Source organism: Danio rerio, chromosome 6 (genome assembly GCF_049306965.1).
Source record: "Danio rerio strain Tuebingen ecotype United States chromosome 6, GRCz12tu, whole genome shotgun sequence".
Lineage (NCBI taxonomy): Eukaryota > Metazoa > Chordata > Actinopteri > Cypriniformes > Danionidae > Danio > Danio rerio.
Window position 1 is genome coordinate 47,420,320 of NC_133181.1, and position 16,241 is coordinate 47,436,560.

At 36.9% G+C, this 16,241-nt stretch overlaps 1 protein-coding gene across 48 annotated transcripts in view; it reads left to right on the top strand.

Annotated features, from left to right (window-relative positions):
- chl1b (cell adhesion molecule L1-like b) overlaps positions 1–16,241 on the top strand; it is a 168,569-nt gene that overhangs the window by 82,459 nt on the left and 69,869 nt on the right. The window lies entirely within an intron of this gene.

A 16,241-nucleotide genomic window follows, 5' to 3' on the forward strand; every position in this document is an offset into this window, starting at 1 on the left:
CATGGCCGTCGGTGTCGCTGATGCGCACCTCTCAAAAAACTACACGTCACAACAACATCTAGCGCAAGCTCTGTGATTGGTCAGCTTGGAAGCACTGACGTGTATGGGCGGGACCGAGAGCCGCGCGAGTCCGTTGGAGTCCCATGAAGGAGCTCCAGATGAAAAATGTTTCTTTGTGTTTACCTTGCCGTGTTCAGACTGCATGATTTTCAAAGTAGTCATGTCACAGATGTTTTTACACTGCATGACTATCTGGGCTAGCGTTTCGTCGCTGCTTTGTTTACACTGCAAGATGGATCGGTGACAGGGGGTTTCAAACTGCACTTTACAATAGGAAGAATGTCTGACAACTTCATCCAATCTATGGGTCACAACCAAAAACACGTAGTATATGTTTAGTTATTAATTACATAAAGAGAAAAAAGCCTTTAACGGGGTAAAAAATGTACATATTTGCTCACCTGGGTTTGAAGGGGATTAGCAATTTAAATAGTTTTTTTGACCCGGTTGTGATATTGCTCAGACGACACAACAAAAACAAGCCAGACATGGGTGCTCCTGCCAAATTTACAATAGTTTTCCTCCATTTCTTGCGTCCAAATAAACTCAAAATGAGCAATTTTTAACTTCTCCCCGTCTCCCGCTGGCCTGCAGGTATCCACACTAGAGAATGCCGCTCTCTTTCAGTCAAAATTCATTTCACACAGCATGATTTGAATCGCTGACATCTCCAGATATTTAGCACGCCAAATATCTCACAGGCATCGGCAACTCATCTGCGATTCTCTCAGATGGCATCTTTGATATAGTTCATAAAGTGTGATTGATACTCATGTGAACGAGCAGCGATTTGCCTGTGATTTCAGATATTTGTCGCCGATTTCTCAAAACCTGTTGGCGACTCAAAAAAGGGGCTAAAATCATGCAGTCTGAACTCAGCATTATGGTTAAAGTTGTTGTACGAGCACCAGTTCCAGCGAGTTTGAACTTCTTGTGCATTAAGGAATCGTTCAGAAAAAAAAAAAAAAAAAAAAACACCAGCGAAGAAACTCGACACAGAGGAACATAAACACCTCACTGCCAACTAGCGTTTCGGAAAAGTATGAATGCACAGCAACGTGCGTTGCATGCGCCGTAGGTCACGCCGATCACTTGAAGTAGAAGCATAAATCAGCCTTTAGGTTCCTTCAAGTAACACTTTTGAAATTAAATGCACTCTAAAAAAATAGTTAAATCATTAATTTTACTGGTTAAATCATTATTATTTTAGATTGTCAAGTTATTGTACACTATTTACCTAATACAAGTGAGTGTGTTAGGGCGAGGCAGTGGCGCAGTAGGTAATGCTGTCGCCTTACAGCAAGAAGGCCGCTGGGTCGCTGGTTCGAACCTCGGCTCAGTTGGCGTTTCTGTGAGGAGTTTGCATGTTCTCCCTGCATTCGCGTGGGTTTCCTCCAGGTGCTCCGGTTTCCCCCACAGTCCAAAGACATTCAGAACAGGTGAATTGGGTAGTCTAAATTGTTCGTAGTGTGTGGATGTTTCCCAGAGATGGGTTGCTGCTGGAAGGGCATCTGCTGCGTAAAAACTTGCTGGATAAGTTCATTCTGCTGTGGCGAATGAATGAATGTGGCGAGTGGGTTAATATTTTACTCTTAACTTACCTGATAACAGCAATGAATCAGTCAAAGCAAGCCATATAAAGTTTTAATATGTGCTCAGATCATTTAAACTACATTTATGGACTGTCATTTGTTGACCCAGATATGTAGATCACGATAGTTAATTTCCTGAATGGAGTTAAAGTGAATGTTTATTCATGCTTGTAAAAGTTAATTCACTCAGAAGCAATTGCCAATATGTGTGTGTGTTGGTTTGGTGGGGAAGCTGGTGCCTTCTCGTTACATTCATCTCTAATTTATAGAAGTAAACATTTGCTGAGGTTACAAACATAAACTCTTTTTAGATGGAGAAGGAGGAAGAAATCTGATCCAATGAGGTAGTTGTGGGGATTTTAATTCATTCAAGTGGTTCTTTTGAACCTGTCGACTTAAATTTGATCGTTACAATAATTTAGGTGAATCATTAATAGATATATCTAAGGTTCTCTTGTATTGCTTGTGTGACCTTTATGAAGACCATGTAGGTCAAAACATTATTTTAATAATTAATAATTTGTCTTTTAAGAGCAAATGTGGCAGTGTGCTGATTTCAGTTTACTCATTATATTCCTCACATTGTGGGGATAAAATGTCCTCTGAAGTAATGACAGTAAATGTTGACCTTGTGGGGACATTTTCTGGTCCCCATGAAGAAAACTGATCATAAATAACACAAGCCGTTAAGCTGTTTAAGTATTTTAAAAATATTTTAAAAATGTTGTTTCTAAGAAAAATTGTTTCTTGTGAGGGTTAGGATTGTGGGTAGGGTCAATTGAATAGCATAAGTTTTTACACTGTAATATAAATTACACCTACAGAGAGCTCTCGTAAAGTCCTACAAATTGATTTGGTAGCAAAGCTGGCATCTTCATTACTTATTTAAAGTTGTAAACATTTGCAGAGTTTAGTGAAACGTATTTAATCTACTCCTCCTATCATATCCTTGTGTGGAGATTATATTGTGAAGTGAGACTTTCTGAATCTGGTCCAGAGTAGCAATTATAAGGATTTTGATTCATTCATTGCTCTTTTGAACCTGCTGACTAAAAAAAAAATGTTTGATTGATTGATTCTACTGGTTAAATCAAGCATGTCCAAACTCGGTCCTGGAGGGCCGGTGTCCTGCAAAATTTAGTTCCAACCCCAATCATACACGCCTGGGCTAGCTAATGAAACTCTTACCAGGCTTTCTAGAAACATCCTCGCATGTGTGCTGAGGCAAGTTGGAGCTAAAATCTGCAGGACACTGGCCCTCCAGGACCGAGTTTGGACATCCCTGGGTTAAATCATTATGTCAGTACACTGTTACCTCACAGGTCTCAGTAATCGAGACACAGTGTGAACAGAAATATTTTGACATAAGAGGGAATCTGATCCAGAAGAGTAGCCAGGAGGAATTTGATTCATTCAAGTGATCTGTTTAAATATGGTGAACAAGATTTATTAATTTATCAGGTAAATCAACATGACAGCAGATGTTGACAAATGTTTATTTTTTGTGTGTTATGAGAGAGTCCATAAATCTTTCATTCTTGACAGTTTATTGAAATCAATGAATCAACCAAACAAAATAACCAACTCAGTCTCAGGTGGAAACATAACTGTTTTACGTTTTGTTAGTTTAGTGGCTAATTCATTTGAACTCATACAAGAGCATATGAAAAACATACAGTTTTTAAAAGAAGCGTGGCATCAAACACCACCACTAAATCCAACTACCATAGAGGGATGAGCAAATAACAGATGTAGTAATTTACAGCTCTTTTGTATAGTAAAATGTAACCATTGACCACAAAACGAGGTTTATGTTGACCAGGGTTTTTATTTATTTTTTTATTTTATTTTATGCAATAGCTAAAAATTCATTGAATGTGTGAAAGTTATAGATTTTTATTGTATGCCAAAAATACAGTGGATGACAAACAAAATCCTATTGCTGTTATAATAAGTTTAAACACATTTAAACGTGGCACCAAACATCACCCCTAAATCCAACCGCCATTGAGGGATGAGCAAATCCTACTAAATAAGAGCAAATAACAGTAGTAAAAAGAGACTATGGACCACAAAACAAGGATTTTGTTGACCACAGATTTTTTAAATTTATGCAATAGCTAAAAATACATTAAATGAGTGAAAATTATAATTCGTATTGTATGCCAAAATATACTAGAATATTAAGTGAAGATCAAGTTTCATAAAGATGTTTTGTACTGCAAATATTTCAAAGCAAAGTTTTTAAATAGCAGTCTGCATTGCTAAGAACTTAATTTGGATTACTATAAAGGACATTTTACAATATTTTGAATTTTTTTTAACCCTCGTATTCCAGATTTTCACATTAAAATAAGTGTATCTTGGCCAAATACACACACACTTAAAGGACAATCTGTTTCTTACCCCAGGCTGAGTGTACTCTCAACCATCTTTATCATGGTTAAAAACCAGTATAATCCACATTCAAGCAGCAATCCTTACTACTCAAAGTCTATCTTGAATAAAAAGTAAAATCACTTTAAACAGAATTAACACATAATAATAATAATAATATCAAAATCACTTTAGACAGTAATAACACATAGCAATACAAATAAAAAACAGTTGTAGAGTTGTTTTCAATTATCAAGCCCTTCAGTTCCACTTGAGTTCTCCATGACCTCCTGAAAATAGAGTTACAAAGAGACAAGCAAACACTAAACATTCTTATATTAAGCAATCTGTTATCATTATTTCCTCTAGGATTATTTCCAGTTGTGGTGGCAGGCCTTTTTTACACAGATCTACTACCTGTGGCGTTATTTCAATGACAAAAGACGAGAGCGCAGTATTACAAGTTGAGATCACATTTATGTTATACCCTTCGAGCATGCCAATCTCTTTGCTTGAGTGACGATTTCCTCTGGTCATGCACAAAACTTCTTGCACGCCCCCTCAAATATACGCTGCTCAAGTACAGATCTTCTTGTGCGCTCTCAAATAAACGCTGCTGAAGTGCGATTTAGTGCGTTTATGTAACGAGTATGTCTCCAACATTTATTAAATTTGCTAGGAATATTTATGAATGTCTCTAATAAACCTACAGAGCGGTATTAATGCATCCTGAAGTAAAGCGAAACGGCTATAGGTTGTGTTTGCTGGCCTCACGCATCACGCACCTGTCAGTCAGTCAGTCAGTCAGTCAGCACGTAACCTTAAAGGGTTTAACAAATAACGCACAGCACTACTATGGTTACAGAAAAGTTTGCACTGTTGTAATTTACTTACCTTTTAATACGTTTTGGTGCGATTATCACCTGCTATTAAAAAAAAAAAAAAAAAAAAAACAGGACTGAATGTTTTGAATGAAAAGCTGCAATGTAGCCATGGTGGGATCAATTTTGGCATGGAGCCCCACCATGGAAGGATGAATGTAGCAGAAACCATGTTCATTATTTAAATAACTATAATAATAAAGTTATGAGAAAAAGGATAAAAGTTTATCCATGCTGGGATGGATTGAAAGGCAGAAATCCAAATCCATCAATACAAATTTATCCAAATTAGCCACTAAATAATAATAAAAAATGTTACAATTTGCTATGAGATAGCATTGAAATAACCCTTTTATTTGTTCAATTCTGCAAATACATTACAATAGTGCACCTAGGCCATATCAATTGTATATTTACACCTTGACTTAGATATCGATTTAAAGGAAGAACATAATCTGCTCTCCTTTTTCAGTTTTTAAATTAAGTTTAAAAGTGCAGCAAGAAAACGGCATTAATTGCGCAGATGCCTAGTTGATGAAAACAACATGGCTCATAACTCACCCGTCCCTTGGTTGTTTCACCTGCTGTGTATTTTCCCCCGACAAGAACATTTATGACAGGAAGTGAGACCCTTTCCACTTGGGAACCCACTTCATAAAATCAAGAAAAGCATGTAACAGGTTGATGACTAGGAACTGCTCTTTGTTTGATGGCACTTTTGAAAATAAATTGCACTGTTGACCAGGGACACGTTAATCTCTGTCAGAGCAGTTCATGGGGTCACAATGTCATCCACCATGTCTCTTAAGGGGACTTAAGGTTAGGAGTTCTTTTCATTGATTATAGTTCTCTTACTCATTTTTTTTCCACTCATAATCCATCTGTACGTCTCAGTCATTTCGCCTCCGTGTCATTCTACGTTTTGCTCCTCCATTCTCTCACTCCATCAAAAAACAATTTCTCTACTTCTCCGTACGGCAAGTTCACGATCCACACCCACACCATCCCTCATCCCCATCCATCTACACTCTGTCGCCTTCACTCACTCCCACATCCCTCCCAATGCCTTGTCATTGACAGAGACGGTTTATGACTTCTGCTTCCCACTATCCTATTCCATAAGCTGTCTTCCAACCAACCCACATCTTTTCTATTCTAGAATGTTCCTACGTTCCGCGCTCATCCCCCTGTCCCATCCCATTCCCGCTTGACTCTCGGTTGAGGCTGCTGTATTATTGATGGACTTGTAATTGAAGCGTTCAGTCTCTGGCATGCATGTTAAAGCAGACAGAAGCGGAGTCAAATCTCAGTTGGCCGTGGTTATTATTTAATATCGCTTTCACTTCTTAATCACATTTCGATTTGTGCGTCTGCCTTGCCCAAACAGGAGTTTTAATTATATATGTGTATGTTGTGTCGCTGATGTTGTACTGTAGGTGTTTTTGTGCATTATTTATGTGGATTTTTACAGTTTAACAGCGTGTTACAATTGTGAATTGCAGTAAGCGAGATGGAGGACTAACAGATGTACTGTACCAGTTTACAGATGTTTGGGCACTTATGTGTAGTAAAATCTAAACCACAAAATGAATCTTATGTTGACCACATATTTCATGCAATAGCTAAAAACACATTGAATGGATGAAAGTTATCAATGTTTTAATGGCAAAAAAAATCAAGTTTTATAAAGATATATAGCAAATTTCCTCCTGTAATTATATCAAAGCTATGAAAATTATATACATTTTTGATTAGCAGCACTGTAAAAAGTGATTATTTACTTTTAAAAAAGTGAGTAAACCAATTGCCAAAAAAAAGTTAATTTCACAAAAAAAGTCAGTAAACTCATATACCAAACTTAGGTTTTATAATTATGTTTACTTAATAATTTTGTTTACTTAATAATTATACGAGTTTGCTCTTTTTAAAAGTAAGCTCAACTAATCGCTTGGTTTAGGGAATGGGTGGGCGGGTCAATCAGTGCTTTTGAAAACACTATTGGTTGGGTTTAGAAAAGGAGGAGGGTGGGTCAGTCGATTTGTCAGACAGGGGGTTTTACCCGAGAAAAGCAGGCGTGAATTACACTTGCGAGAGAAATTTGAGCTTTTAAAAAGCGTACACAGTGGCCTCTGGCATATTTATAAAAACAAAAACTGCAAAAAAAAAAAAAAAAAGCATAGCTCCTGGGACGTATTTGGCGCTCTTCAGAAATGTATATAGCGGTACGTTTTCAGAATAATTTTTTGTCAGGAATCAAAATAACATCATTTATTTTTGAAACCTGTCATTATTAATAATATGTCATATTAATATGTCCTCTATGCAAAAAGGTTTTCATTTACACAAAATATTAAACAAAATATTTTTATTTTTATTTTAAACAAATTAATATCATACTTTGCTTCATAATGAATATATATATATATATATATATATATATATATATATATATATATATATATATATATATATATATATATATTATTTCTAGACTCAAAAAACATATAAAATGCTGCTTCATATTCTACACTTTTGCTACTGAAGTCTAAACGTAATCATTTTTAGTTTTTGTTCCCACTGTAATCAAGCTAAACAAGAGATTAAAGTGACTAAATGGATGAAGCACTGTAATTAGTGCAGAATGAGGAAAATTTGCTAATTGCTCTTTAGTGCTAGTAATCTCGCTCAATTCTTTACTGTGCTGAAGAGATTAAATCAGAATCGGGGTCTTATCCAAAGGTTTGAGAGGGATACACAGCCATCAAGACTCTTCAGGCAGCAGAATATATTAATCCAGTTTGACAAGACAGGGATGGAGTTAATCCCATTAGCGGCCTCCACAGTGCGCACACTAAGTTTTTATACTAAAAGGCACTTAAATGCTGAGCGTGTGCTGAATAGCAGATATCCGTCTTCTTGGTATTGAGTGCCGTGGTATTAAGTCTATCTGAAGTAGAATTACTGTAAACATGCGACTTTGCTAGCATTCACTCTTTCCTTGCCAGATATTCAGACCACCAACATGAACTCTTAAAGTGACTCACTTTTTTTTAGAGATGCGGCTCACTTTTTTCTATGTTACTCATCCTTAAGTTTCAAACAATTGTTTTTTTGGGTTACACTTTAGAATAATAGTTCGTTAGTTATAGTGTTTACTCAACCCAGGCTCATTCTGAAAACGTACTGATATTTACATTTCTGGACAGAGCCAAACAGGTCCCAAGGGGTAAGTTTTTTTTGCAGTTTTTGTTTTCACGAATGTGCCAGAGGTCGCTGTGTAGTCTTTTTGAGATCTAAAATTTCTCTCACAAGTGCCATTCTCACCTGCTGTTCTCATGTAAATCTGTCAACTGACTGACTGAATGACTGACTGACAGACCGATTTACTGGCCCTCTCCTGCTTCGCTAATCCCAACCAATACTGTTTTTAAAAGCTCCAATTGACCCCCCCATCCACCCACTTCCCTAAACCCAACCGACAGTTTTAAAAAGCAAAACTGCTTGATTTTTACCATGTTTTCAGATTTTACCACATTTTCTCGCTTGTTATTTACTTGTTAATTTCATTTTTTGGCTTCTGTTTTTGTCTTACCTGCTTTTTGGAATCGTTCTTTGCCAGACTTAAACCTAGTCTTTGTCGTTAGCTCCTCTCTGCATCTCAAGTCTGCCAATGTACATGGTGGGCTAACTGGACAAACTGGTTATAGCGGGAAAGCTGTCAGCGGTCAGCACAAAAAGGAACTGCATAATACCGCCCCATAGCACTTGTTTTACAAGACAAAATGCAGCCATACGTACTTCTGGCTACATAATTCATGATCTCTAGAAATGTATATAGGGTTACATTTTCAGAATAAGCCTATGTTAAATTTACTAGAATCAATCAAGTATGTCTAATCTAGTAAAGCATTTATTAATCATAGTTTTTTTTTTTTTCAAAGCTATGCTTGTTAATATTAGTTAATGCACTGCGATTTAACATTAACTAACATGAACTAATGTTATTTAACGTAATAAAAACTAACATTAACAAAGATGTAATAAATGTATTACTAATTGAATGTTTATGTTAGTAAATACATTAACTAACAATAATTAATGGACCATTATTTTAAAGTGTTACCCATTTTTAAACACAACATATATTTACAAAAATAGTTAATGAAGCTTAATGAATTCACCTTAGAAAATAGGTCTCTTTAAAAAATGTCTCTTTAAATAGAAAATGCTGTTTAAATTAATCTTATATATATATATATATATATATATATATATATATATATATATATATATATATATATATATATATATATATATATATATATATATATATAAAAATTTGCAACATCATCAGCTGAAATGTGACTTACCAGGTACCAAATGTAGAAACATAATGCTGGATTTAACATAGTAAAAATAATCAAACGTGTTTGATGTGTTTTCTACATATTTAAAATGCAATGCTTATATAGTTTTAATACAGTTGGACATTTGGGATTAAATATGAACAATCCATTTGAAAATGTACTCCTATATACATTTATGGAGATTGCGAATTATGAAGCCAAAGGAGCGTATGGCGGTATTTCTTCTTTAAAACAAACGCTAAGGGGCGGTATGATGCCGTTCCTTTTTGCCGCTTACCTCCGTGTGGATGGCTTTTTGGGGTTAAATATGAACAATTCTAGCCATTGGATTAAAACAACACAGGCTCATTCTGAAAATGTACCTTTATGTACATTTCTGGAGATCGCAAATTATGTAGCCAGAGTAACGTATGGCTGTATTTCTTCTTTAAAATGAATGCAACAAATTGGTATAATGCCGTTCCTTTTCGCGCTTACCGCACTTACCTCCACGTGCACAGCTTTTCCGCTGTTACCGGTTTGTTTAGTGGCTCGTCATGTATGTCGGTGGACGTGAGATGCAGAGTGGAGTTGATTGTAATGATGGGGTTTCAGTACGGTGAAGAATAGCTCCAGAAAGCAGGTAGGACAAAAACAGAAGCCAAAAATTAAAGTAAATAGGAAGATGACAATGTGGTAAAATCTGAAAACGTAGATTCTGAATTGCTTTTGAAAACTCTGTCGGTTGGGTTTAGGGAAGTGGGTGGGGGGATCAATTGGTGCTTTTTAAAACACTATCAGTTAGGTTTAGGAAAGGAGGAGGGTGGGTCAGTTGATAGTGGCCTATGGTGGATTTACGCAAGAAGAAACATAAGAAACAAAAACTGCAAAAAACGTAGCTCCTGGGATGTATTTCAAGCTCTCCAGAAATGCATTAAGGGGTACTTAATCAGAATGAGCCTGAGTTGGATTAAAAATTGTAATTAAAATTTATTTGAATTTATTTTATTACAATGCCAGGTGCTAAATATCCAATTGAAAAAAAATAAATAAATAAACAGGAGAAAATAGGAGTGTGAGGATTATAATGCTATCTTCTGGCTAGTAGATGCGTTTCGGTTTGTTATTTATTAAACCACAGCCAGTAATAATCAGACAATTGGCAGTGCTTTAGTGGTGACGGATCCTGTTGTGTGAGGAATAGACGTGATTGTTTTTTTTCCTCACTGGCTTGAAGACCCAAGCGCCTCCCTTCCACTGCCAGTTTACTTCCTTTTTTTTTTTCCACTGTCCTGATTTACGCTCATCCGCCATGCTAAATGAGTCTTCACGGTGGGCGACGGAGTGCGCGAGGGGCACGACGCCATCAGTCAATTGGGGAGAAAAGGTTGCTCTTGATTTTTCTCGGCCCAGTTTCCACCCTCTCCTCCTCCTCTGGCTCTTGGTCCAGGCCGCTTTTGCCCAGGCATTGCCAGGTCAGAGTTCATCCAGACCTTCCCACGCTGGACAGCTTTTAGCCCTTGCCAGTATCATTACACTAAGATGTGGGGATCAAGAACAGGCTGTAGTTGTTCAGAAAGTCCCACTTTTGGTGTTTACAGGGTATTTTGTAGGTGGGCCGTATAGGAATGAGCTTTGTTAGTTTGAATGTTGTAGATTGAAATGTTTAGGGGAGCTGGCTTTAGTTGCTATCTTGGCTTACTGACATATTTAAAGGAAGTTTGTTTTTCTGATACATTTTGCCCTATTTGTAACTGCCAGATTTCTGATTCATTTTTTATTTAATTTTTTTTTAGCTGAAGAGCTTTTTCACAGGCCTTCTGGCTTAAATATAACAATTAGTGTTTGGTAAGACTGTGTTATAACCAATGCTTAATTAATAATTATATAAATAAATATATATATAATAATTAAATATATATTTAATTAATAATATATTAAATATAATTAAATAAATAAATAATAAATATTATATATATATATTGCGGGGCGGTCACTCTGGAGAGCCCTCGGACTGCTTGGAATTGAAGGAATGGCCAGGAAACAGCTTCTAGGAAACGTCACTGAAAAGGCTAAAACAACATCTCGCTCTATTTTGCTACAAATATTTTTTGGTAGGATAACAAGTAAACAAGTGAGCCGCATCTCTGTTTATTCCTGGTGTTTAAATCCTCATAATCATCCTCTTTTAACAGTTTTTTTTCCCCTAATAAGAGGGAGTCTACAACATCCACTTTTTTTTTTAGATTGACGATCAACCACTCCTCAGTTTAAAGTCTGACTATTTTATACAATCACATTTTTAAATTTTTAAAATTAGATTAAAGATCAAAACAACCCATGTACAATGCTAATCTGTAAACAGGCTCATAGATGTTTTAAGCTTGTCCACTTTTGATCACTTACAGAACAGGGACAAAAACATTATAGATCTGATTGTTTTTGTAGTGTAAATGCTCATGTGGTTGAATGTGTCAAACAGTATTTAAAGTCCACCTACTTTCCACCTTTTAGTCTATACCATCGTTGGACATGTTATTGATGTGCTCTAGTCAGGCAGTATACAATCTGTGTCATCTGAAAGCACAAGTTTGATTTGAAGGCTATAAAAAAGTAAGCACAATGTCCTGATGATTCTCAAGCAAACCTATAGCATTCGGTGTTGCTATAGAGATCCATTCTAGTGAATAGGTTCACATTGAATGACTTTCATATGTGGTGTGATGTAAGGTTGGATTCATCAATTGGCTTATATAATGAATTCACTCTCTCTAAAATATTGCTATGTTAAGTTCTTATATTCATTTGAACTGCTTCAGAGTACAGTTTGATTTATTCATACTAAGTAAATCCTCATCATATACAGTAACAACTAGAACAATTAAAACATATGAAATATGACTCTCTAACATGATGCAGTTTCATTCTATCTAAGTGATTCTTTATAAAGGCAGCTAGCTCTCTGCAATTCTCACATGGTTGCTGCCGGAAGTGGTGTTAGAGAGGCCAGCAGGGGGTGCACAACCTGTGTTCTGTGTGAGTCCTAATTCCCCAGTATAGTGAAGGGGACTTCATACTGCTCAGTGAGCGCTGTCTTTTGGATGAGATGTTAAATCAAGATCCTGACTCTCTGTGGTCGTTAAAAATCCCAGGATGAACATTGAAAAAAGTTGAAGTTTAACCCTGTATCGTGGCTAAATTTTGCCCCGTTGGCCTATGTCCATCATGGCCTCCTAACCATATCCATTTCATTATTGGCTTCAGTTGGCTTCGTATCCTCTCCACCAATTAGCGGGTGTGGTGTGCAGTCTGGCTTAATATGGCTGCCGTTGCATCATCCAAGTGAATGTTGCACACTGGTGGTAGATGAGGAGATTCCCTTAATGTGTAAATTGCTTCGAGTGTCCAGAAAAGCGCTATATAAATGTAAGGAATTATTATAATTTAAATAATGTACCCCCACTTCAGGTTTCTAGAAAATTGTTTTGATAATTGATTGACTTCCTTTCAATAAAAGAACACATCAACAAAACGATTCAGTGTTCAAGCATTTAGGGTCTTAACTGTGTAAGTTGATGTGTATACTGACGTTTTAACCTACACTTGCACTAGTTTTTTAAATTTGCACCGGACACTTTCTTACAGTCACTCCATATTTCTAAAATAATATTAAATACATTAAACATTTACGAAGTGTGCTTCACACAAGTAAGTGGGCTTGACAAACCATCTGTAAAAACACTCTTCGCTTGAAAAAAATTAAAGAAACAAGAAAAAAACAAGTTCCATTTGTTAGATGTTTGCTCGCACTTTCTTTTGCAATCTAAAGCGCGTCAAATGCACAATCTGCGCCACAGGATGTGTAATTCCATCTTTGCATTGACTTCACATATAAATCACTCTCGCTTCATCTGCATCTGCTTACTGCACAGGCTGAAAACAATTCCCCGCCTCCCATGTAATGTAATGATTGTGAGGGCGCAGATGAGACCTCAGCTTTCAAGAGACACTGAAATACATCATGTGCGCTGCGTATACAAAGTCATAATTGCAAACTGAAATAAATATCTTTAATTATTTTGATTATTACACGATAATTTAAACGCAAAATAATTGCAAAAAATATTTAAATAATCTAATAAAACATCCAATTCCAAAACATTGAACTGAATGTTTTATTAGATTATTAAAATATTTTTTTGCAATTATTTTGCGTTTAAACTAAGAATTTTGCAGGATCTAAAGAAATTTGAGACTTTTTGATAATTTTGCATTGGATTTATGCCGAGTTCAGACTGCATGATTTTCAAAATAATCGTGTCAAAGGTGTTTTCACACTGCATGACTATCATGGCTAGCATTTTGTCGCTGCTTTGTTTACGCAGCAAGATGGATCGGCAACAGGGGACTTCACATTCCATGACTTTACAATAGGAAGAATATCCCACAGCTTCGTCCAAACTATGTCTCACAACCAAAAACACGTAGTATATCTTTTGTTATTAACTACATAATGAGAAAGAAGCCTTTAATAGGGTAGAAAATGTACATATTTGCTCACCTGGGTTTGAAGGGAATAAGTAATTTCTCCTCAACTTTCTTTTTTGACTTTCTGTTTGACACGTCAAACAGACACGGGTGCTCCTGCCATATTTACAGTAGTTTTTCCTCCATTTTTTGGGTCCAAATAAACTGAAAATGAGCGCTTTTAACTTCTCCCCCAACCTCCCACTGGCATGCAGGTAGGCACACACACACACACAAGTGAATGCTGCTCTCTCATTGGCTGTTGGTGATCGCAGATGCTATTTTCAGTCAAAACTCATTTCACATTGCATGATTTAAATCGCCGACAGCTCCAGATATTTAGCATGCCAAATATCTCACAGGCATTGATGACTCATCTGCATCTTTGATAGTTCACATTGTGTGATTGTCACTCACGTGCACGAGCACCGATTTGCTTGTGATTTCAGGCATTTGTTGGCGATTTCTCAAAACCTGTCGCCGAGTCAAAATCGGGGCTAAAATCATGCAGTCTGAACTCGACATTAACGATCACAAAATCGTGAAAAACTAGGGGTCTGACAAACAGTTACTTTGTATAATTATCACTTCTTGTGTGTATTGTCTCTTCTTGCTGAATCACTGAATGCCTTATCAATTATAAGTTGCTTTGGATAAATGCGTCTGCTAAATGACTAAATGTTAATGTAAATGTAATATACTAGGTTTTAGTTGCATTTCAGACAAATATCCAATTTGCATATTGCCATTGAAGTTTCAGGTTTACTTTATTTATATAGCACATTTAGAGCACCCACAAGACTGACCAGAGTGTTTACAACATCATACAAACTAGAGATACAGTCATTCTGGTTCGACTGAAGCTGTAATTTCTGTTTTCAGATGTAAATCATGCTGTTGGTTCAGCCAGTGTTGTCATGTCAGGCCGGTCGGGTAAATAGAGAGAAAATACTTTCTGCAAATACTGCACCTGTAAGTTAGACTGTAAATCCAGGACACATTGTGTTGGATCAGGAAGGTAAACATATGCCACCAGTAACACACCAAACTGGCCAATAAATCACAATCCAATTAGTTCACCGCTTTACCTTTTGATTTTAATCTGGCCACTAAAGCTAGCCACCATCTGTGGGAGACAGATCAGTCTCAGGGCAAGCACTGGAGCCTCAACCATTGTCATTAACGTACCCGAGTCCGCCAGACCGTAGCCAGAAGCCTTTCATTACGACCGTCAAGGGGTATACAATCCCATCTTTGCTAGTGACATCACTAGAGGTCATTTCAGGGGTCACCATAACCAGCACTGAATCACAAAAGCTCCCCGCCGGAGTTAATACCATTATGAAGAAATGCAGGCATGTGGAGCAGAGTTCAAGCCCATCAGAAAACAAGAGCCCCCACTGAGGAACGAAGGGAATCGACTCATTCACACAGTGGTCAATTATTCAATTACTCCTCCGCTTACTGGTGTTTGACCTCAGTGTTTCCTATCGGATTTGTTAAGCAGAGGGGGAGATTAGGGGAGGATGGGCTTTAGAAAAGTCTGGCGGAAAAAGGTAGTGATTGAAGCAGCTGGTGTGGTTAAAACAGTGGGGTTATCTCTCATGACTGGCACCAAACGCTGAACACAAAGAACATGCAGGTCTGCGTCAAACAAATCCCGCTTCTGACTTTAATTAGAGACCTGAATAAATGACCTCATGTGATGTCAAAGAGTCACCGCTTGTTTTTTTTTTTTTTTTTTGTGAATATGTTGCTTCTGAAAGGGTGGAAGTGACTGATAAAGTGGTTTTCTGTGAGCTTTGGGCCTTTCTCTTTCTCTCTTTTGTACTTTGAGTTAAGTGCTGATCCATTTTATTGTGTGTTTAACTAATTAAAGTCAAGAAGGAGGTGACCTAATGAGTGAAGAGTTCAGCCTAAATGAGAAGAGCAATTGAGAAACAGTGAGACTCTGTTGCAAAAATGTGTAAAGAGGTACAATCATTCTTTCTTTCGTTTCGGCTTAGTCCCTTTATCAATCAGGGGTCGCCACAGCAGAATGAACTTCCAACTTTTCCTGCATATGTTTTACGCAGTGGATGCTCTTCCAGTTGCAACTCATCACTGGGAAGAAGTACAATTGAGATTAAATTCTGCTGTTCAAGCAGACTAGGTATTTAAAGGGGAAGTTCACTCAAAACCAAAAATTCTCGCACGCATGGACCTGCTTAAACAACACTGGAATACGTCACATCCGGTCGGCCAGTCCCATATGATTTAGTCGCAGGAGTTCAAATATTTTAACGGATCCGCAGCTTAAATCAAATCCACATTTTCTGCATACAGAGATGATCGGAACTCCCGGACCACTTTCCATTAGAAATGAATGACTTTTGATCCGTCGCTTGTTATTTGTCTTGTGTATAGTGAAAAGTAGACTTAGCAGAGCAGCAAATGATCATACTGTATTATAAAGATAT